Raw genomic sequence first — 24,660 nt, 5'->3', positions numbered from 1 at the left:
GGTTCCAGACTCTCACAATTATCTGTGCAAAAAGTGCCTCCTATTTTCTGTTCTGAATGCCCCTTTATCTAGTCTCCATTTGTGACCTCTGGTCCTTGTTTCTTTTTTCATGTCGAAAAAGTCCCCTGGGTCGACTTTATCAATACTTCTTAGAATTCTGAATGCTTGAATGAGTTCACCGCGTAGTCTTCTTTGTTCAAGACTGAATAAATAAAATTATTTTAGCCTGTCTGCATATGACATGACTTTTAAACCCGGGATAATTCTGGTCGTTCTTTGCAATCTTTCTAGAGCAACAATGCCCTTTTTGTAACAAGGTGACCAGAACTGAACACAATATACTTGATGAGGTCTTACTAAAGCATTGTACAGTTTTAACATGACTTCCCTTGATTTTAAATTCAACACTTTTATATCTCTGCATTTTGTTGGCTTTTTTATAGCTTCCCCACATTGTCTAGATCAGTGGTGCTCAAATCAGGTCATGGAGGGCTGGTGTTCCTCCTGGTTTTTGTTCTAACCATACCCTAAATTAGTTAATTGGACCAATTAAACTTCTACATCAACTCTTTAAGCTTCTCATCAAAATCTTTTTCATAAGTTCCTATATTTCAGTATCTCCCATATGGTATTTTATAGAGGACATTTTTATTGCCTGCGTGCAGTACCTTACACTTGTCTATATTAACCCTCTGCGGTTCCATGTCGGACATGTACAATTTTCCCTTTCCATTCCAATGTCGGACCCTGTCCGACATCATCAAAAAGATGTAAAGCACAGGTCTCTAGCCGTTTTTTCTCTGGAAAAATCACAGAAAACCTTTCAATGGCTGAGTGAGACCGATAGGAGCCAAATGAAGCCGAAAAAAAATAAAAATAAATAAAGGGCGTATCTGGTAGCTCCATGCACCACATAGGTAACATGGACGTAAACAAAGGAGATAGCTGTTTCTGCATCCAGCGCTCAAAGAATATCGCAGTCATTTGCAGAGCTTTTTGAGATGTTATAGTAATAAAATAATGACTTGGTGATAAAACAAGTGATCAGGAGAGGACTTCTCAGTATGCATGTCTATAAAGAGGTATACAGCGAACAAGGGGTGGGGCTTGGCTGGAGATGCAGTACTAAGTGTACTTTTGCGAATCAGTGCCTTTTAAACCTGTTTTACTCTGAAAAATATTTTAAACTGCGCATGTGAAAATAAATTGGACCCGACGCGCCTGACAAGCGCTGAATAAATGGGCTGCAAAGGGTTAAATGTCATTTGCCATGTGTCTGCCCAGTTCTGAATGCTGTCTAGGTCATTTTGAATGACCTTTGCTGCTCCAACGGTGTTTGCCACTCTTATTTTTGTGTCATCTGCAAATTTAACAAGTTTGCTTACTGTACCAGAATCTAAGTCATTAATGTTGATTAGGAAGAGCAGAGGGCCTAATACTTATCCCTGTGGTACTCCACTGGTTACCTCGCTCCATTTTGAGGCGTCTTCTCTAATCAGTACTTTATGTTTTCTTCATGTTAACCAGTCCCTAATCCATGTGCATGTGTTTCCTTGAATCCCTACTGCGTTCAGTTTGAGAATTAATCTTTTATGCAGAACTTTGTTAAAAGCTTTCTGGAAGTGTAAATAAACCATGTCTCATGCTTTGCAGTTATCCATTGTCGATGTTGCATCCTCAAAAAAAACAAGCAGGTTAGTTAGACACGATCTCCCTTTCTTAAAACCATGTTGACTGTCTCCCAGGATACTGTTACCATGTAGGTAATTTTCCATTTTGAACCTGGTTCGGTTTTGTCTCTCTTTTTGTGGATTGGGATTATGTTTGCAATTTAACACTTCTGCCTCTGTTATGCTAAAGTTATTTAAAACTGAATAGGAACAGGTTGACATGTGGGGCATGCTTCCCGTATCCTCCTTTTGTAAAAACTTGTGAAAATTTGCCTAATCATTTAATATATTTGCTTTTTTTTCTCTTCGTCTATGATTTTGCCGTTTGTATCTCTTAGACATTTTACTTCCTCCTTGAATGTTCTTTTGCTTTTATAATATTGGAAAAACATTTTGGAATTGGTTTTAGCCCCCTTGGCAATGCTCATTTCAATTTCTCTCTTGCAGTTCCAACTACTCTTTCTGTGCACCTTTTTAAAAGCTTTTTTTTTAACCTCCTAATATATATTTTTTAATTGATCTGTTAAACCATTTTGGCCATTTTGTTTTAGATTTTGATTTGTCTACTTTTGGGATGTAATTGTTTTGCACCTCTGGTACTACATTTAAAAAAAATAACCATCCTTTTTCTGTGGATGTTTTCTCTATTTTACTCTAATGTACTTCTGTTAGTCTCTGTTTCATTCCTTCATAGTTTGCCTTTTTAGAATTGTAAAACTTAGAAGTTACTTTTGGGGTTTTAAGTAGCACTTCAAATGAGACCATGTTGTGATGTGAGTGTGCCAATGTTTCTCTAATCACTGTTTTAGTTATTCTGTCTTTATTTGAAAAGACTAAGTCAAGGCATGGCCCCCCTCTAGTCAGTGCATTAACAAGTTGTCATTTCTACCATTTCAATTCTGTTTGTCGTGCTCCCCACCAGGTTTTCCCATTTTACATGGGGGAAGTTGAAATCCTCCATTCGTATGGCTTCTTCTTTGCTACACACATTTCTAATGTGTTTGTATAACAGCATATTTAGCTCGGTATCTGAATTTGGCGGTCTATAGCATACCCCTATTATTATGCCCTTTGAGTTTTTGTCCATTATTGTGACCCGTGATTCTGCGTTGATTTTTTTCTTCCAGATTTAGCACCTGGGCTTCGACTGTTTTTGATGTATAGCGCTACCCCTCCATCTCTTCTGTCCACCTGTCTTTCCGATAGTGTATATCCACTAGTATTATATTCGTCTCCATCACTCTCAGATAACCAAGTTTCTATCACTCATAGTTACTTGTTATTGCAGTAGCTTGAAGTTCTAACATTTTGTTTTTGAGACTTCTAGCATTTAGATGAATACATTTAATGGCTATCTCACCTGAGTTGTTGCCCTTGTTTTGATGTGGACTCCCTTTTGTTTTTTTGTTGATTTCTCCCCCCTTCCTTTCTAGTTTAAATGCTTTTGAACCTCCTCGAGGATCCTTTCTCAAAGTAGATTGGTTCCCTTTTCATTTAAGTGCAGTCCATCATGCCTATATAGATAGTCCTTGTAGAATGTGGACCAGTGTTTAAGGAAGGTGAAGCCTTCCCATGTGCACCATGATTTCAGCCATTTATTTATTTATTTATTTATTTATTTATAGTTGTCTGTATGGTCATTTGCAAGATACCGACAGTATCCCAGAAAATACCACAGTTTTGGTCTTTTCTCTTAATTTTCTTCCTAGCTCTCCTGAATTTGTTTTGTAGAGTTCTTGATCTGTCTCTTCCAATATTGTTTATACCAATGTGGACAACTACTACTGGGTCATCTGTTCATTCTAGGAGCCTGTCCACGTTCTCAGTGATGTGCATAACAAAGGCTCCCGGAAGGCAGCACACTGTTGTTGTAAGGGAGTCCAGACTGCTGTGTTTTTATGGAGTCCCCTACAATCGTGACCTCCCATTGTTTTATAATGTTCATTGTGGTTGTTTACCAATATGGTTCATGTGGCTGTAGTGGGGGATTAGGGCAGGGGGATGGGTGTAATAAAATAACTAACATCCATTAGTTTAAATAGGCTAGAAAAGTGCATATTAAGTGCAATCACGTAGTCAACTGTCAACTGCACATCTGTTGCAGAACCCCCTCCCGCAAGTATCAGAGGTCAGACCTTTGAATGGTTTGACGGTGTAAGACAACGTCTTGGGGGAATGGCGGTTTTTTCTTCCTCACTGGTACTTACGTACTAGACTCACGAAATACTACGACGTCGGTATTGAAGTCAGCCGAACGTTAAAAGGGATTTCAACGTCTACTACCACAATCGCTGGGAAACACATTGACCCCTAACACTTGTCGGTATTCATTCAATTCGATGAAAATGAACTGAGCAATAATCAGGTATACTTCCACGTTTCCCTCTGGCCAACACTTTAGAAAAATCTAGATGAGGGGGGGGGGGGTCGTCTTGGATTATCAGTGCAAATGTCTGCTAATCCTTTGTGTAATGTAGAACAAAGCAGCGAGTAACATTGCAGTACTGAACTTGCTGTGGATTTTTTATAATAAATATTTTTAGCCTAGAGGAATGAGTGAGAATAGTCCAAGAGGAACAAATGGGAGGGGATCTGAATTCCAGTCCCTATCATGTCTTCACTTGGCACCGCATTAGAGAGAACTGGCTGGCAAAACATAGCATTTCATACTGGCTGTAAGCTGTGGAGGGACCTTGGAGAGTTTCTCTGGAATGCAGAATTCTCAGCCTGCCTCATATTTCAGGTGTACACTCTGTAGTAAATTACGCTTTACCCTAATGTCACATGGATTGAGTTCACATTTGATTCAGATGTGGTGAGGGACTGCTGTTGGCATATTCAACACAGTGTGTTTAACAAAAACAAAGTAATTCGCCCGCTGAAGCAACTGGGCAAGTCTCCGGTCTGTGCCATCTTGCTATTGAAATATATTTATTAGAGGTCAGTGTTATAGAAACTCATTGGGCAAAATCTAACGATACCCTTCACTTTGACCTGTGAGCTAATAAAACTAACCACAAGCTCACCTGTCTCTTTAATTTAAGTACATTTTTAAATGATAAACAAAAGCTTGAGGCTTCTAGGTACTCAACTGTATTATGTGATTTTCTAGGTTAAGTGTTCTTGAGTATCTCTCTTACACACACACAAGTCTTTAATTTTATACAGCTTCTGCCACCAAGCTTCATGTCTCAGAAACCATTTTTCTGCAGTATAACAACTGCATTATATGATTTCTCAGTCAAATTCAATTACTGATGTAAAGTGAATAACTTTTTCACCTCATTTGAACCTCTGGCCATACTGGTATTGCAGACCATACTTAGTGCATTTACAGTTTGTACACCTGTTCAAAGGTAATGAAAACCTTGGAAACTGGGTCACGCTGACAGACAGCAAAGATCAGGCACCCTGCTGCCAACAAGTACAATTTGGCCTGTTGCAGCCCTTAAGACAATTCATTGTATGTATATAATTCATTGTTGATGTGGCATTCTGATATGTTTGTCGAGTTACACCTAATTTGTAACAGTACTGTATCAAGTCAAAAATAGGTAATTTCCTTGTGTTACTGATTATGTAGGAAGAAATCACAGAAGGATACAATACAGAGATGATGATAAAATATTGATTTGTGTGGATCGGTTTGTGAGTCCTAAATAAATAAACACAGTCAGCAGAGAAAGCTAATATCTTAGTGTGTGCTTCAGCAGTATTAGTAAAAGTCAGCATTACATCAGCTTGTGGCAAAAGAAAAGAGGAGGAGGAGGAGGAGGGAGGATGGATGAGAGAAACAGAACTGATAAGATGCCAGAAAGGTGTTTGGTACATGTAAACAAACATCTGTATTTTCGAAAACGGAAAACTCCAGGAATTATTCTGAAGCAAGTATTTTAAGGGTAAACTCATAACGGCAATTTAACTGCCACATCATGCAGCTGCTATTGTACACAGCTACAATGTGTTTTTTTTTTTATCTCAGAAAATGTGTCTTTGGCAGTTCACTGCCATGTGGATAAGCATAATGTTTTAAACAGTGTACTATAATTTCCGATCCATTTATGACCGTGATTCATGAAGGGAAAGGGCAGCATCTCAGCTGTGTTCTGACCTCCCATTCTCCTGCTGATTCAGATGTCAAGGCGGCCAGCTTTGTGCACTTTTAGCTGTTTGCTACAAATTCCCTTCTATAGTCATTTTATTTATTTTTTTCTATGCATTGCAATGTAATGTGTTCCCTTGTCATTAATTAATTCATAAACCTTAATGCTCTTTAAAATATCCTTGCTTTCGCCCACCCTGTGCATGCTGAGCAAATGTATTTATTGGAATCATTCCATCACATCATTTTTTTAAATAAACAATACAGACAGCTTGGAGTCAGCATTACTGCAGGTGCCATACAACAGGAATTTATCAATCTCATTTGGACCAATGTGGATCGTTAAAAATGGGTGTAGCACATATTGCATTAGCATTCCTACATGTTCTGATCCTGTGCAAAACTGAAAGTAGTGAAGACAATTCTTCATATCGTGAAGAGATACCACCTGAACTGGCAAGTATTGAAATGTCATTGGGGGGGGGGGGGTGGTGCTTCAGAATGGGTAGAACAACTTCTCTCCATTTATTCTAGTGTTTAATGTTCTGGATGATTAAAAGGACAAAGGTAGAAGGATCTCAAGGTTGACTTGGTCCCCTCTAATTTGTTGAATGGAAGTATAATTTTCTTGCCATGTGAAGATCATGGAGTTGAGTTCATTCCTTGTCTGAGGTACTGTGGACTGTATTCAGAGACGATGAGAACCTACAGCAAAACTTTTCTCCCATATCGGTGCAGTTAGTTCACCTGTTTATACAAGCAGCCTTTGCAGGTGGTGTGAATTCAAAATGATCTAGACAAGATTCAGAACTGGGCAGACACATGGCAAATTACATTTAATAGAGAAAAGTGTAAGGTACTGCACGCAGGAAATAAAAATGTACATTATAAATATCATATGGGAGATATTGAAATTGGAGAAGGAATCTATGAAAAAGACCTAGGAGTTTTTGTTGACTCAAATGTCTCCATCTAGACAATGTGGGGAAGCTATAAAAAAAGGCTAACAAGATGCTGGGATACATTGTGAAAAGTGTTGAATTTAAATCAAGGGAAGTAATGTTAAAACTGTACAATGCACTAGTAAGACCTCATCTTGAATATTGTGTTCAGTTCTGGTCACCTCGCTATAAAAAAGATATTGCTGCTCTAGAAAGAGTGCAAAGAAGAGCGACCAGAATTATTCCAGGCTTAAAAGGCATGTCATATGCAGACAGGCTAAAAGAATTGAATCTGTTCAGTCTTGAACAAAGAAGACTACGTGGCGACCTAATTCAAGCATTCAAAATTCTAAAAGGTATTGACAGTGTCGACCCAAGGGACTTTTTCAGCCTGAAAAAAGAAACAAGAACCGGGGGTCACAAATGGAGTTTAGACAAAGGGGCATTCAGAACAGAAAATAGGAGGCACTTTTTTACACAGAGAATTGTGAGGATCTGGAATCAACTCCCCAGTAATGTTGTTGAAGCCGACACCCTGGGATCCTTCAAGAAGCTGCTTGATGAGATTTTGGGATCAATAAGCTACTAACAACCAAACGAGCAAGATGGGCCGAATGGCCTCCTCTCGTTTGTAAATTAAATTGTCCATGTTGGTCATGTGCTGCTTCTCCTTTTTATTTATTTATTTATTTCTCTAAACCTTTTAAATATGCAGCGCCTTTGTTGCTGGCTGCTGATGCATGCACTTGGAAGACTTGTGTTTGCTCCAAACAAGCATTGCCACAAAACAAAGGACAAAGGACTCCTTTTAAACCCAATAATGCCTGGTAGTGGATGTGCATTGCTGTTACTAGGAAGGTCGCAATGCTTGTTGTACTCCCTAGCAAAGGTTTATAAAAGCTGTACTGCCATTAACATCCAGGGTTGTTGCTTGAAGTTTAAGCTGTTTAATTAAACTAAATGAACAAACTGTGATGCAGTTTAACATTAACATTTCAAAGTAACCAGACCTTGTTCTTCTCACCGGCCAGGAATATACTGGAAACGGCTGTACACACGCTCCACTACTGCATCTACCTAGAGAACTGCTTGTTACCATTGCCACAGTTAGTTGATGTTGTGTTTGAGGTTAATCGTCCGAAACCATCTCCTGGAACTCCTCTTGTTTTTGTTTAAGTGAAGCATGAATGATTTCCTGCTATGAAGGTAAGCATGTGATTTTGTTGCTCCGAGGTCACAGTTTTTGGTGTATACTGTCTGGTATGTGGAAAAGGAGTGCCTGTAATTTCAAACCATCCTTAATAAGATTGTACTGTATCCTCTGGTAAAGCAATGCAACAGGTTTATTCTGCCAATGTGTCTCCACTTATAAGTTGTTTTTGGATCTCTTATTTGATTATGAGCTTCTAGGGATTTTGTTTTTTTACAAACAAGCACACCAAATAAAAGCTTCACATGTTATTAAAATCGGTTGTTGTCATATGATGGTACAAGTTTGTTAAACGGAGACAAAGTCTAAAAATAAGAGTCCTCGCCAATCAGGACGACAGATCCCAAGCCAGCTGTATCCGCGGATGTGTCCAGTTTATCAACTTGTCAAACCACTTGCAAAAAAAGGTTTTGCACTTGCCCTTGCCCTTGCTATTGAACACTTTTGTTTGTTGTAAAGGGTTGTATTATATTTGGGAGTCTGTCTGTTCAGGAACGATTGGCTATTGTGGATACAGTAAGGGTCAAGGCACAGTGTTTTAGCAAGCTAAATACTGTACATGCATTACTGTGGCCTCAGAAAACAGAGTTGCAAGGTAGGTCAGTGTTAGGCCAGACTTCTACTGTATTTCTTCTGTCAGGTGCCCAGTCAATACAGGGTCAGTGTCAAGATTAAGAACTAATATTTAATTTCCCTTTTTTTAAGGTCTCGTTCTTAGGCCATCCAGTATTCGTTTAATTAAACCAAGCACAGATGGGCTGTGACTTCACTAGCTCAAATCCTTATATTAAATATGTAGATGTAGTTTCCAAATATAAATGTACTTTATAAGAAACCAAAGTAATGCCTTCAGCAGTGCTATGTGATCAGGCCGTTACCCAAGCATTTGTCTGCTTTCCTTATTTTCTTAGAGCCAAATGATACCTTTTTGTCTGTGTATCATCAATGTTTTTGAACATTTTGTTTTTATAGGATGTCTTGGTGTTTAGAAACCGTGGGAGGTGAGGCTGTTTATGGAAGGAGACCTGTAATAGCCAGTAGCCCTATTTTAGTCGATTTGTCGTGGGTTGATTACAGTACGTGGGTGAAACACTTGCTGCTTGGTGACTGCCATCTACACATGCAGGAAGGAAAAAATCCTGGGCCTGTCTGGGGTAATTCCAGTACTGTGATGAGTCCGTTCTGTTATAACGTAAATGTTTTGTATGTACTGTTTTAAAGCATTTAACTAGAAGGAAGTTAACTTTTTTTTTTTTAAGTTTCTAGTAAAACTGAAACTCCAAACATGTACTCGAAAGAGACTACACGTACTTTAAAGAGACTGGTTTACACTGCTGTTTGTGAAGCATCCAAATACTGCTAGTTATATCAATTATCAAATTATATATATTATAATTTAATCCCTAAGTCCTGCCACAGAGAGAATTAACAGAAATAGTGTTTACATTTTAAAATGTGTAATTTCTCTTAATGCTAGACTTAGTTAAGTAATCTGAGTTGTTTATGCCACTTAAAACATTTCTTCCAATTTGATACTTGTCCGATAACAAAATTCATTTGATTGGTAATTGGATTTGGTTTTTGCTCCTTTGTTACACTTATTAAACAGTTAATGTTTGTCTCACACATTGCAGAGTTTGAGTTTAAAATCTCACTTATGCAGACAAGTGTCGTTTGTAAGTGAAGATATTAGTAGCAAGATTATGTTTTAGATGTAGAAAATGAAAGTGGTATTACAAATGCAAAAAACAAAGGAATGTGAACTGGGAATAGAGATGAAGTAGTTTTTAAAAGTAGTGAGTAGTTTCTTGATGTGAACTAGATGTAAAGAAATGCACAAAGTCCTTTTCTTCAGATATTAGTTTATTTTATTCAATATATATGCATTTTAATTCCGGAAACAAAAAGAACGCTCAAAGCAAAACAGTACAGATCACACTTTCATATGCGAATTGCACGGAGCAAAACTTAAGTTCAAAACAAAACATAACTGTGCAAAAGAATATAATGCAATACTGTAGGTTTGATTCTCCAGGACTCCTCGATCAACAAGTTTCCAATACTAGTCTCAATGAAAGAGAGAAGTGAGCTGAGCTGAGTGCTCCTTGATTAAGTAGCCACTGACCTCAGCACCCCTCCTTCCTTCTCTTTGTGGGTTCACTCACCCCGGGCACCCTGTGGACGGTCTTGTGCATTTGTCGTAAAGAAAACTGGTTCTGGCTTACACGGCTTAAGATGGTGTTCTCTTGGTGTGGCCCTTTGATCTTTGTGCTTAACCTATGTTCTCTCTTGAGCGCATCGGTTCCTCCAGCAATGTGCGATTTGTGTTTATTCCAGCAGCAATTAAGTGCAATCTTGCAATCTCGCATTTACCAGTTAATATACCTCTTCTGATAATATCCTTTTAAAACTAAGAGTGTACAAACCATTAAACACGTGTATCTTATATTGCATTCAAACTTCTTTCCATGTTATCCAGCAGGATAGTAAAGTTATTGATAGCGATTGATTTTTTTGAAGTGCGAAGTGTAAAATGCAAGCATGTTTGAACAGTTGTTAGAGCCAGGAAAGAAATGCAAAAGCCCAGTTTAAATCTAACGTCTGTGTAATTGATAGAGATTTACAAAGAGATGATGATTGCTGTTCCTGAACCTATCCCCAGAAGATTTGTGAAATACAAATTTGAAGGGGCGTTCATGTGAAAATTAATTTAATGGTAGAATATGGTGTAACATTGTAGAAGGGAGATACATAGGACCCCGTAGCGCAGTCTTTACAGTGGGTGGGGGAAAAACATAAATGTTTAAATGAGGAATGAAAAACTACATCTATGAAAGCCACCAGCTATCCAAGAACACTGATCTGATTGACTGGCAATCAGTTAAACTAATACACCTAAGCCTATTCCTAATTTACCAAGCCAGGCAGGTGTAAAACGACAATAGCTGTCTGTGTGAAGGTAAGGAACTGTATAGACCTGAATATGGTGTACGTTAAAACAAAGTGCTTAATATTAAAATCTGTGTAAAATATGTGATTTTGTGAATTTAATATATTTAAAGCCAGATAAGCATCTTACTGAAAGTTAGGGATCGTGTTAAGCTTAGTTAGCACTCCAAAACAGGAGCTAGGATTTTTTTTGTGTGTGTTTTGTATTGTTTATTAAAAGAAACCGTGTTTCCACTGGAAAAGGGACACTGCGGAACAGAAACACATACAGGTTTAAACGCATCCTTTGTTGTCGAGAGTGCTTTATCCACCAAAGACGGTTAGGAACCCAGAACTGTGTTCAAAGTTATATTCTAAATAAATAAGCTTTGTCATTAATAATTATGAAAACTTTTTTTACATATAATTGTACGGAGGCTGTGTGGTCAAGTAGTTAAAGAAATGGGCTTGTAACCAGGAGGTCCCTGGTTTAAATCCCAGCTCAGCCACTGACTCATTGTGTGACCCTTAGCAAGTCATTTAATCTTCTTGTGCTCTGTCTTTCAGGTGAGATGTTGTAAGTGACTCTGCAACTAATGTATAGTTCACACACCTTAGTCTCGTATCTTGTAAAGCGCTTTGTGATGGTGGACCACTATGAAAGGTGCAATATAAAAAAATAGATTATTATTATTATTATTATTATTATTATTATTATTATTACTTTTAGCAAGCAATATGAAACGCTAAACTGAAATCGCAAGCCCTTTTTCTAAATTTGAAATGTGTAATACTATAATTGTTGCGTAATAAAATGGTATTCTCTTTTCTGTTGAATTGTTCAGATTGTGGTTTCGTTATTGAAGCCACAGTTTTTTGTGTATTTGTTCATCAACAATATCTGCCCTGTGCCCCCTTCTCATCAAAGACACACAGCCAGTAGTAGAATTAATCAATCAAAGGGTAACATCACAGAAATGCTTTTATTTTTTAAGTGGAAGGGCCAGCTTTGGCCACCCCTGGTTTAGAACATTGTCGGTACAAAGGCCTTGACTGGAAGGGCCAGCTTTGCCCATCTTTGGGCGAATCTTATGGAATCCAGGTAACCAACCAATGGCCTCTCTACTGCACCGGGGGTTGAGATCTGTCCTCTAAATCGCTGCAGGAAGAGCGATTTCATAAAAACAAGAAACAAAAACATAAGTGCTCTGGCTTTTCTGTTCTATACCACATCATGGATCGTTATTGCTGTTTGACAATTTGGGCAATAATCCTTACACTATCAGTGCACTAGAACAGCCTTTTTGAAAAGAGTTTTGAAACAGGCTTTAAAGTTATAAGTTGTCAGGAATTTAACAATGAAAAGAAAAATGACAAGTACGTTATTTAAACAGTTGTAGCAAGACATGGGGACGTGTAACAATGTTTTTCGGAACCCTGCTACTTGCTCTTTAATCGGAATGTTGGCATCTCATTTCTTAGTTAGTCCTTTTCTGCTCTGCGGGCCATTAAAGGTTAAAGAAATGGCCTGCATGGAAGACGAAATGCAACGTGTTCTGCAGTCTGAATAGAGAGGATGTAACAGAGGATGTTGGGGATTTAATTAAAGATTCCCTTTCTTGACTTGTCACAGCACGCAGACTTAATTAACAAATTCTGTCATAAATTACACCTGTAACCACTGTCATTTCAACATGTCAAAAGAAAAAAAAAAAAAAAAAAAAAGACAAGCAGTGTCAGGGCCCGTGGGGATTTGTACCTGAAAATGAAACTGCTCCCCTGTATGTGTTTCATTTTTTTCTCTCTCCTGTCTACCCACACGCTTTTGTCACCAGTGTGACAGCTCTTCAGATTGATTCTAATTTACTGCTGCCCTTCCTGCACCCAATTAAGCCGCATGACAAAAGATTTTTGAAAACAGTAGCGGCTGTGGATTGAAATTTATCCAATGAACACATGGTCCCTGGGGACCTTTTACTGACCCAGCCTCCAACGCCACCCCCAGCATTGATTCTTTTTTTCAGGCAGGATAGTTTCAGAGCCCCTCAATTATTACATTTTCAGATGGCTCGGAGACCAGCTGCTTTTTGAACATAATGATTTAGGATGTGAAACTGGCGCTTAGTCACAATGAATAAATAAAACACTTTATTTTGTATGTTTGTATTATTGCTTATTCAGAAGTTGTTGCACAGAGACCACGAATGGTTGATATCTCTTATTATTTGAAGTAGGCTGGTACTCTAGTATTCTTTGTCATTGCTCTTAACCCTAACATTTAGAGCTGTGGTTCCCAACCATGGTCCTGGGGACCCTCTGTGTCTGCTGGTTTTCATTCCAAATGAGCTCTCGGTTACTTAACTAGACCCTTAATTGAACTGATAATTTGCTCTTACAGTTGCAGCATTCAAGTTATTTATAAAATGTTATAGCTGACCTGAAATCTGCAACTGTACGAGCTGAAAACAAGGTCTAATTAAGCAAATTATCAGGTCAATTAAGGGTCTAGTTAAGTAATTGAGAGCTCAGTTTGAATGAAAACTAGCAGATAGGGGGCTGCCAGGACCAGGGTTGGGAACCACTGATTAGTGCATTGAATATTACCATAGGCTGTCTGAAAAACTAACTACATTTTTAAAACTGCTGGCAAATGTTTGATCTTGTTTCGATTAGAGTGAAATATGTTTTATCTTTTGTTACTGTTGTGGTATTTAGAGCTAACCATGGCTTTGGATCATCGTTAACAGAAAAGTGCCAAACGGACATTCTCGTCTGTACAGAAAATTGATATTCTTGCTAAAAATAATTAGGCACCATGCAGTTGCTTTAAATATGTAGTTGAAATATAAGTTGTGGGTCAGCGTTGGGGTAAACATTCACATTAAACTTTTCTAAGGAACTAATGAAACAGGCTTGTTCTTACTTGCTGTGCCTGGGCCAAACTTGCTTATCCACTGAAACTGCCATTGTGTAAAACAAATACTGTACTTATACAATCTCTACTCAGCCAGACTATCGATTTAGTCTTGAATAGCATGTATTTGCAGCAGGCATGCCAGTGAGGAGCATTCTGTGTGGTTTTCTATCAATGGCTTTTAAAAATACTGACCCACGTGTGCTGTACAGTGTTTGTAAAGTATGAGTCCACCTGGTTTTCAACAGAGCATTCCCTGGACAGCTCTGGATGAGACGATTGAGCTGGTGAGTTTGGTCGTGAGCCAGGGATAAGTCTGAATTATTTACTTTGCTAGGGTGCAGCTGTGTGCTCAAGTTTCTCTTTCAAAAGTATAATTAGAAGTTCAGCTTAACCAGCAGATTGTCTGCTTGCTTATTCCCCACCTCTCACTATAATGACCTAAGATAATGGGGTAAGATACCAGTGTCGGATTGTATTTTTTAAATTTTTATTAAGACGCATTCTTTTTTTGGTGCTTTTTTAATGGAATGCAACAGGAGCAATTACTGGAATAGACATTACCACTTGTTACTATCCTCCCCCATACTGTATATGTTGATTTGTACTGCAAATGCCCTGTCGATCCTTTCTTATCTGCTCATTTAGTTTAACAGTTTTTGAATCCAGGAACCTGTCTCTGTCGGTATGTCTCTCAATCAATAAAAATCTCCTGTTATCTTCCTACTGATTTTTAATGAATCGTTGACCTTTGCATCATGTTTTAATGTGTAAATGGATTATTAGCCAAAGCTGCCAGTGTTATTCGAAGTGTCAGATTAGTCAAAGGAGTAGGTGGGTGGGTGCGAATAATGGGTCTCTATTCCCAACAAAAACCTACAGTGGCATTTTGATAAAGTGAGCATATTAAGCTGCAGTGGGTATCCTCCTGGTGACTTGACCCGAATTCTAGCTAACTGGTATAAAATTTATTGGCCATAAATTACTGTTCTCTATTGGTATATCATGGCGTTATAATTACCATGTGAAACTTGTGTCCCATTTGAAAATGTCTTCTGTAGCTCTTTTCCAGACCATTTCAAAATAGTCATTGTTAAGATTAGGACATCGGGATTCTGGCGTTGGACCCCTTCCCTTCAATCGTCGGTTAAACAAAAGCATAGGGAATCTGTGGAGTTCAGAGTAATTTTGCTAAATGTCAAGTTAAAGTAATAAGGGCCACAGCATGCTAATGTTCGCATACACTGCAGAGCTATATAATGCACCTGATGGAACCCCAGTGCTTAGCCCTATACTCTGTGTCCCTGATTTTAAATAATTTTCCTGACCTGTGCATTGCTGTTTTTCATTTTCTGGTGAGGGAATGTTTTAGAGTAAGCAGTAAAACTGGGAACAAAAAGCTTAAACAAAAAACAGTCCATTCAGGTTGACGGACACTGTGTATTGACATTTGTTGGACACAGACAGAGTTAATTCTAATTTACAGAGTTTTCTTATTTTATTTTTTTATTTAATTTATCTTGACTTTAGTGCAATTAAGTGTGAGAAGTAGGCCTACCTTCTGTCTGACATGCAGTATAACACAAACACTTTGATGCTCATTGCTCATGCCCTTGTATGTAAAAACCAAATTGAAACTCAGCAGTTGTTTGAGTGGAGAATGATAGGACATGTCGAATAACCCCTGAAAATTATAGGAAAATGTATCTGTACCGTGTATTGGATTACTATAGCCAACTGGTCTGTAGTTTTTTGGAGTTATTGTTCCTCCACCTACTGTTTTTAAAGGTCCTCAGTGTTGAAGGACCACGGCATTACAGAAAGCAAGTCAGAAAAAAATAATTAAATTGTAACGGTAACAGAAGCAAATCTTAAACCCACAAAGTAGTAAAGATGGCTGGTAATGTGGAAGAATCTGGATTTCTATAGAATTAGATTTTTTAATTTTTTAATTTTTTTTTATTTTAGACCTCTCTTTATACCAGCACAGCACTGAATGATTCACTTGGCAAGTTGTTTTGTAACTCGGAAAGTGCGTCTCTGTAGGTGTCCTATAGTGTGTGACCAAAGTGGAGGACACTTCAAACTGCTTTTCAATGTAAGACTGCAGAGCAATTCAAGGGGTTTACATTAGCTGAAAGTGCCTTTATCTATAAAGGCTGTGGTGTTTTATGTTGCCAGGTAGCATATACATCAAACTGACCTGAAAAACTACAGTATGAAGACTACAGGTACTGTATTATACTGTAAATGTACTCGTTAGGGTAGCCAGTATTAAAGTAATCCAGATTTTGTATAACAATTCAAATCCCCTTTTTTGTGGCTATTACTTCCGTATTTGATCTGATATTCTATAAATCTGACCTGAATGCAAACGGTCAGAGGTTTCCCACCATCCTGAATATCACCAGTTGACCTATATAACGGTGAACTCCATTGTGACTGACCTTATTTAGGGAGATTCAGAATGAGGATGGCGGGACAGAAAGCATCATTTTAGTATAGTGTGCGAGTCTCAAAGTCCAGCACCACAGTAAGAATCTGGCTTACAGTACTGGTTATTTCTTGATTCAGACCAATGGATATGTTCATTTTTATTGTAGGCACTAACTAAAATCTGCCATGTATGTTATACTGGGTGGTGTAGTCATGTTTATGCTGACCATATGGTCCTATTTCGTCTTCTAGCTGGTGACTGTCAGCTCAGTTGACTCTCTTTTTCCATTCTGCCTGCTTTTGTTTCAGGTTATCAATAGCCTTGAAGTCATTTGCCAGGAGCTGCAGAATGTAGAGCTTATAGGATTGAGTTTCATACCAGCTACTGACAGAGAGGGATGCTTGAGCTCTCAGCAATAAGCAGGTGAGAAGCTGTTAATTTCATTCATTTTATTAGAAAAAAAGAATTGAAAACATGAACTTTATGCATAATTCATTGGATATCCTATCTGGCTTGAGTTTAAATGTATAAATGTGTTTTTGCTGGTCTTTAGTGCAAGAAGCTGTAATATTTTTAATTTGGAAGGCTGGATGAATGTTCTGTGATTAATAGTCCAATTAAAGCATGGTCTTTAGTCTAAAATAAAATAAAAATGTTTTGCAACCACCTGCTGTAATCAAGAACCATATTCACTTTTATGTTGCTTTGTAAACATTGGAAAGCATTTTCCCTGTTCACATGCTGTGATCCACTGAATGCACAATGTACTGCCAAACAGCAGGTAACTAAGATTGTACAGTAGCTACGCTGGTTTAATAACTGTGTATTATATTTAATCCAAAACAATTTAGTCTGTCATTAGAATCTTAAATCAAATACAATATGCATTTTACTTAATTCAAATAGACATTTTTCTTGGTACCAAGCAACAAAATTCAATTTATAGGTCTGACGCTTGCAACTATGGGCTGATGCACACTTTATACATTACAGGGTTAGGTAATGTATCCCTGAGGTTTGTGTTCCAGACTGTCTGAACAGGAGGCTTAATGACTGAAATCTGAACTCGCAGTAAAAACTGACAAGTCATTTTCCTTGCATGAATGTTAGTGTTTACATAATTAACTTTTAAAATCTTATTCCGAATCTCCAATATTTTGACAAGAATCACTTGGCTTTCTGTTGTCGTTAAGTTGCACAGACTGAAGCCTTCAAGCTCCATCTCTGTAGTACACTGACTTGTAAATGGCATGGATTAGGCAAACCTCGTCTTCGACGCTGCTGTCCCTAATTGAGTTGAATTGTATTTCCTGAATGATCTTACAACTTTATTATAAATAGTGTTACATTGTTGTGTACATAATTCACTGATGAAATGTGTGAACCACCACCATTCCTGACACCTAAAAGTGCCGTTTATAGTACTTTGTTCAGAGGAAAGTGCTGAAGAGATCCTTTAACACATTAGCCTCCTGCTATGGTAAGTTTTTAATATTTATAGAAGACCTAAGTCTAGGACACAAACCCCTGCCTTTTCAGGGTTTGTACACTAGTCTGGAAAAATGCCAAAGTGATCCTGGTCTTGAAAATGCTGAAAAAAACATTTCTCCTTATGAAAGTCTTGAAAAAGTCTGGAATTTTACTACTATCACAGGAGAAAAAAATAATTCTGCTATTTTTTAATAATAACACAGTGTAACAATTTTTTTTTTTTTTGTTCCTGGGTAGTAAGTGTTATTTCCTAATTGCTTATGCCTCAAAAGTATAGAAAATGGCTATTATTCCCCACAAACTTTGCTTTTGTGACCAGGACAGTGATGTTTCAAAATATCACTATTTCCAATGGGAAAACGGGCAAATGTGTGTCTTTTCGTTCACATAGTCAGAAAAAAACAACATATGAATCCAAATTAACATGTATTTATACTAAAGTAAAAATGCCTACAAAAGATTTAGAAGTGAGTAGTTTTTCGAGATTTACGATTATACTGTATTTACAGCAATTAGGAAATAACACTTACTACCCAGGAACAAAAATTGTGTTACATAGTGTAGTTGATCTCGTAAGCGGGTCAGCAGCTCTAGCGGCAGCTGTCTAGGCAATTTTACTAGTAGCAACTATATTGCTTGTGACCAAATCCCGCGAGGATTGCCCCGTGTAACACCCGACCAACGTCCTGACAATTCAAGTGATCCTATTTTAGTCGTTAACGTTATTTCCCAACCCAGGAAAAAAAATCGAATACGATCATTATCATCAGTCGGATTTAAAAAAAAAAAACAGTTTTCTGTAGCCCCTGTGGTGTGTATAAACGTAGCATGTTGACATTGCTTTTTTCATTTTTTTTATGTGATTAATAAAACGTACCGGTAATTTAATTTTAAAGGGATGGTGCTTGCTTGTAACTTACAGTAACGAATGCAGCAACAGCCTCAGGTCCAAACCGTCAGCCGAGTGTATACATACTATTTACATCCTCGCTATATGGCCTTCATTATACGATTTAAATACTGGATTTAAAAAAAATCAAATAAAAAAAAATCAAACTACTGCTGATGTTGGCTCATACAGCTCTAAATGAGGAACCAAGATTTGTGGCATTAAGAATGCCACAAGTAGGTACTGTACTTGTAATTCTACTTTTATTCACAATCTCATTGCTATTATTATTATTATTATTATTATTATTATTATTATTAATAATAATAATAATAATAATAATAATAATTAGTGGTAGTAGTGACATACTGTAATAAAGAAAATCAAAGAATAAAAACAATACTAATATTAATAATTTAGCTAATGCCTTTATCCAAGGTGACTTCCTTATCTTACTCCAGCACCTTATATTGTTCATTTTGGATTGTCCTTTTACTATAGCGAACAAAAGGCTTTGGACCCAAAGAGGGTTGTTATAGGTAGGGTGTACTGTATTTAGTGTTTGACTTGTATGTTTAATATGTGCCACTTGCACATTTTAATATATAATGTGTGTACATTTGTTATTTCATTTGTTATTTTTAGTGTTCAACATTTAAGAGGGTATAAAGAAGTTTGGATCAGAATCCAATATCATCCCTTACAAAAATATATCTTTTGCATATAATATACTGCAGTATACTTGTGCCAAAATTGTCTGATTTTAAATATACTATTGGTACCATTATACAACCAGTTTTGACACAAGTATACTTGCAGCGTACAACTTTTTATATTTTTGTAAATACAACATAGTTCTCAAATATTGGACATTTCTTAGATTGTATCTTGCTTCTCTTTTGCATATCTGCATTGTCTCTTTCTAGATAGACACCTCCAGATTCTGACAAATACTTTTAGAAAACCAATATAATGCTCTGCGGCTGCCCGCCTGTGTAGATAACTATCGAAAAAGTAGTAGAAACTAACTAAAACGCAAGTCTGGGAAAAACAAATGGAAGTCTGGAAAAAGTATGAAATTTTGATATTAAAGTGTATGAACCGTGCTTTTAGATGACCTTGAAATGTATTACGGCAGCACAGTGATTCATGTATTAGAGAGACCGGACAGGTGGAATGTGTGTGTGCAAAGGCTGAAACAAAGAGCCATTGAGCAAGACCCTACACTAGTTGTTAGTGATCTATATAAAATAAAAAAGAACGAAACTTGGAAATGTATTTTTAATTGAAAACTGCCTGTTAAATCCTGGAAGGGGTTTTTACTCAGCATGGCTGTGTATGAGAATAACTTCTGTTATGCTTTTACATCCACAAGCAGGATTCACACTGACAGTATTTGTTTTACGTTGGAGGTGTTCAGACAAGGCCACTAGAGCAGTACCTGCATCTGTATTTAGCGAACATCAAGTAGAATCCACATCCACAGAGTAGAGCAATTCTTAGCTTGGCTCTTCTTTAAACCTGTGACAATCTTATGACTACTGTGTATTTTCTTTCCCTTTGGGGCAGGACGGGTGGATACGAAAAACAAGTTAACAAAATCTCCTGATTGTTTATCGAAGGCTTCCTTGTGGAAGATGAACCTGCTGACTGTCTTATTGCTGGAGGGGCTTCTTGTACTGAATTTATAATTTTAATTAGTCAGCCTCGGTTAACTCGGCTGGTGGATAACTCGACACCTTCGCTTAATTCCAATTAGTGGACCAATTTTATTAGCAAAAGCATGTCACTTTGCCCGTGATCAGGGTATTGAAGATTTTGAGCGCTGCAGAGCATGGATTGACCGCTTTAAATCACAGCATGACATCTCAACAACATTGGCTTGGTTTACATGCACTTGAAAATCGACTCTGCAGTCACTACTGTGTGACATTGTCATGCGAATACATCGTGAAACAGCAAAAGGACATCCTTTTGGCAGTGCGGCTTTAAGTGCAAGGTCAATTGGTTTTTCACGATAAAAATAGCTGTAAAAACCTATGTAAACCGGAGCAGGAATCGTGCTTGTGGCTCACGAGGTTTCAGCAGTTGAGATCCAATTTTTTTCACGTAATCTCCAGCAGAAAGGCCGTACAAAACCAACACCCCCTAACACACACACACACACACACACACACACACTCTGTACATTTATGGACTACTTCAACACTAGAACCGCCGATGTTATACTCATGTCTACAACCACCAGTAAATTTTAAACACCATCGGTATTAAAATGAAAGACAAACTATTGGATACAACTCAAGTTTTATTCACGCACGTCATATCAGACATCTGCACCGCCGAAAGGCCGTATTTAAGTGAACAATTAAACATAAAAGGGTTTATTTTCTAACTTGCCACATATAAAACACTACTTCAAAAAATGAAAAACTATAATAAAATAAACATTTTATTATAGTTGTGTGTTAACAGGTATATGCACATAGAAAACTGTAAAAACAAAGATATTTTTTAATCTAAAATGAAAGTAACGATTTATCTTGCGTGTGTGTTGCTTGCAGCGCAGAATCCAGGTTGAGCTGCTGCAGCCTGCAGCTATCTGATCAAAATGTTTCTGCTGAAACGCTGTGGCTAGCTTCAAGGAGAAATCTCTCCTACCTTGTACAAAACGAAGGAATTGATGGCTGCTAGGTCCAGTAGAGATAACAGGCTTGTGTATATATATAAAAAAAAAAAAATATTGTAGGTTATATTCAAAATAAAAACATGTATTGTAAAAGGCGGTTCTAATATTAATGAAATGTAACTTTTAGATGTTCCATAAGCACACACACACATAAATTCTAAGTAGTAAAACTTGTAGAAATTATATTTTGTATAATTTATGTGTGTTGGAAAGGTAAACAGACCAACAGGTAGCTAATGCGTGGTGTAATTCGGAATGTGCGAACAAAACGTGAATTAATTTCTCTTGTTTTAAATCTTTTTATCATCATGAGAATGCATGAAGCTCTCCTCACAATATTCAGAGCTGTTCTTTTCCTACTCAGTAAGCAGACACGGACATTTAAATATCCCCTCCCCTAAATGACTATGAATTGAGTAATCTGCATTGGTACGGACGATTTTTAATTATTTTGAATCAGAATCAGAACTGCATAGCCGCGCATTTCCTGAAAAGTATGGCAAACAGGTCGTGAGGAAAACTGTCATGACGTGCATGTAATCGCCGCCATTGATGTGTGGTGCTGCACCATCAGATGCAATAAAGCAGTGGAAAGCAACAACGCTGGTTACTCTTTTGCAGGAATATTCTCCTTGTGACATTTGCAATGCAGATGAGACTGGCTTATATTAGAAACTGCTTCCTCATAAAACACTGGCTTTGAGGAGAAATACACAAATGGGAAACAAAGCAAGGACTGACTTGCTGTACTGGTCACTGTGAACATGGATGGCTCAGACAAGAGGAAACTGCTGGTGATTGGGAAGTCTCTTAATCCACAGTGCTTCAAAGGGGAGAAACACCTACCTGTTAAATACACTGCAAACAAAAAGGCTTGGATGGTGAGTTCACTCATTGAAGAATTTGTTTGAGACTTTTATTGTGACATGACTTATTAAAAGCGAAAAGTAGTCCTAGTCCTGGACAATTGTCTTGCCCACCTTGCAGAAATTGCAGGACTGCAATCGGTTAATCTTCAGATGTTACCACTGAACTCCACAGCTCACACACAGCAAATGGATTCTGGCATCAACAATTTCATTGCATTGTTGTCAGCTGATTGTGAGCCGTTTGCTGAATGCAATTGATAACAACGTTGCATTTAATCCAGATATGCTTATGGCACTTAATCTTATGAAGCAGGCTTGGAGTCTGTTGTCAGCACACACGATTGCAAACTGTTTTAAGCTCTGGCTTTGCTGCTGACACAGATGGTCCTGAAGCTGACGTCACAATCCATAACAAAAGTGAAGAAGCTGTATTCAGCGATGCCATTCATCGGTTTGTGAAGCCGGAATCTTGCCTTCGGACTGTACAGCTGATAGTTACATTGCAGTTGACAGTTTGCTGGCAATTTCAGAACAGATGACCGACAAGGACATTGTCGCATCTGTAAAAAGCAAACATTCCAGCGAAGAAAGACTAAATTATTCGAATGCGGATGAAACTGAAGACTCCGTTCCTGAACTTCCAGCCTATCAAACTAGATAGTCATTGCTGCGCTGGACATGGTTCAGATGTTTTTGGCTCAAGAGGGCATTGAAGATACTTGACAATGCTTGATTTCTGTGTGAAACTGAGTTGTTGTTTATTGTTTTTGTTCACAGTTAATTCTGTATAATGTACATTTGTTAACTTTTGCTATATAAGCAGTCAAATTAGAGGGTACAAGCCAATAACTGAAAAAATAGTCAACAGTTTGTGCATGCTGTAGTTTTTTTCTTATTTCAATCGAACTATGAGTTGTACTAAACTTGTACAGTACTGGTATAGTGCAATTCATTCATTCACTGTAGTTCTTTCAACCGTTTTCATAAGGACATTTTAAAGTAAAAATAAATACTGGAAACGTGTGAGTTTTTACTTATATGCTTGTTAATGCCATGGCTCATGTGCACCCGTGGGAAACTCAACACCTTGGATAAGCCAACACTAAATGGCATCCCCCTGGGATGTTGAATTAACAGAGGTTGGGAATATAGTAATAAACAAGAGCATTTTTATTTTCAGTTAAGGTGTTATATTGTCAATATTTTTATAGCTGATATGTGTATTGACAAGGAAAAATAAGTCCTATATGCACTAGAATTCAACCCTGTCCCATCTCTTCTGTCTAGGAAAATACAATGTCAACACATTGTTTTTTCTAATTTAGTTTTTTCAGAATAAAGTATTTTTCTGAAAGCTTGTTTATTAAAACATTGTCACCATGATTTTTGAGTACATTAAATTTTTCAGGGATGTCCAGGGAGCCAGGAAAGTTTGAGAGAACATCCCTTTCTGTAGTAGCATATTCTTTTAGAGAGGAAATTCAGTAATACTGCCTTTCTAGCATAGACATCTGTAGGAAATTCAAACCACTACTCAGATCAAAGCACTACGGAAATACATTCAAAGGTACCATGTAAATAGGTGTGTAATGTATGGTTGCTCCAACAGAGCAGGGCCATTGGTATCTCTCCAAGAGTTTCCTAAAGAGCCGGTACGATGCCGGCAATGGATGAAGTTTGTGAGGAGGACCAGGGATTGGGATGCTAAGCCCAACAGCATTTGCAGCACCCACTTTACCGAAGTCAGCTTTATTAGGTGGGTGCTCTTAGTTAAATTAAATAACGATGCAGTACCATCCATTTGTCCGGATGATACCTGCAGGACAGCAGCATCATCTACTAGTAAAAAAAAAAAAAAGTAAAATGCAGAGGGTAAGAGCATGATCATATCATTTCATTACAATTATCTCTTACTGTTTAATGAAGATATGTATAACGTGACGCGATTATATAGCTGACAACCTCTCTTGTACATTATTCATAAATAATGTGATACAATAATCACGTTATGTCACGTTCTCGTGTGCATTCCTGTGAAGTCTCTTGATTTCGTCGGGACACTCCCGTGTAAGATCTTCTGCCTCCGGATTATTTAGATCACCAATCTTAACAAACTTCAACTTTTATTTATTATTATTTTCCCCATCCGACCTGTGAATTTCTTAGGCTACTTTATGCTGTTGATGTAGGCTATATGAGATTGTAATAGGCTACAAGTTAAGAATTAAGTGTTTACTGTATATATAAGAATTATATTGATTTGTTCAGCAAAAGTTGTGCAGTAAAAGGAGACCTCTGGTTCTCGTGTTTTCATAAATTGGCAGGTATTACTGTACTTGTTTTGCATGTTAAATTGTGTCTAATCTGTTGCCACGGAGATCCGACACACTATATGTCTGTTGCTCGGCTTTTAAAAGCCTACAGTGAAGAAACGAGAGACTGGCTATTTTGTATGGAGTTCCTGAGCTGGGAGAACGCACCTTTTTTGTTTGTTGTGGTTGTTTTTGTTCTTTGTTTCTC

The 24,660-nt window shown here is 37.6% G+C and overlaps 1 protein-coding gene across 4 annotated transcripts in view; it reads left to right on the top strand.

Annotated features, from left to right (window-relative positions):
* The window catches only part of LOC121315685 (tight junction-associated protein 1-like), a 72,773-nt gene that overhangs the window by 3,575 nt on the left and 44,538 nt on the right, over window positions 1–24,660 (top strand). For 2 of the 4 annotated variants that reach the window (XM_041249994.1, XM_041249995.1), the window contains exon 2: window positions 16,511–16,625. The exons of 1 other annotated variant lie outside the window; for it this stretch is intronic. The gene's annotated coding sequence lies outside the window, so the exon portion shown is untranslated. Of the gene's footprint in view, window positions 1–7,610; window positions 7,920–16,510; window positions 16,626–24,660 lie in introns of those variants that run through there. One more of the 4 variants, XM_041249996.1, reaches the window with a different exon arrangement.

The sequence above is a fragment of the Polyodon spathula genome, chromosome 5, assembly GCF_017654505.1.
Source record: "Polyodon spathula isolate WHYD16114869_AA chromosome 5, ASM1765450v1, whole genome shotgun sequence".
NCBI classification, from domain to species: domain Eukaryota; kingdom Metazoa; phylum Chordata; class Actinopteri; order Acipenseriformes; family Polyodontidae; genus Polyodon; species Polyodon spathula.
This window is presented reverse-complemented; position numbering and strand designations above follow the sequence as displayed.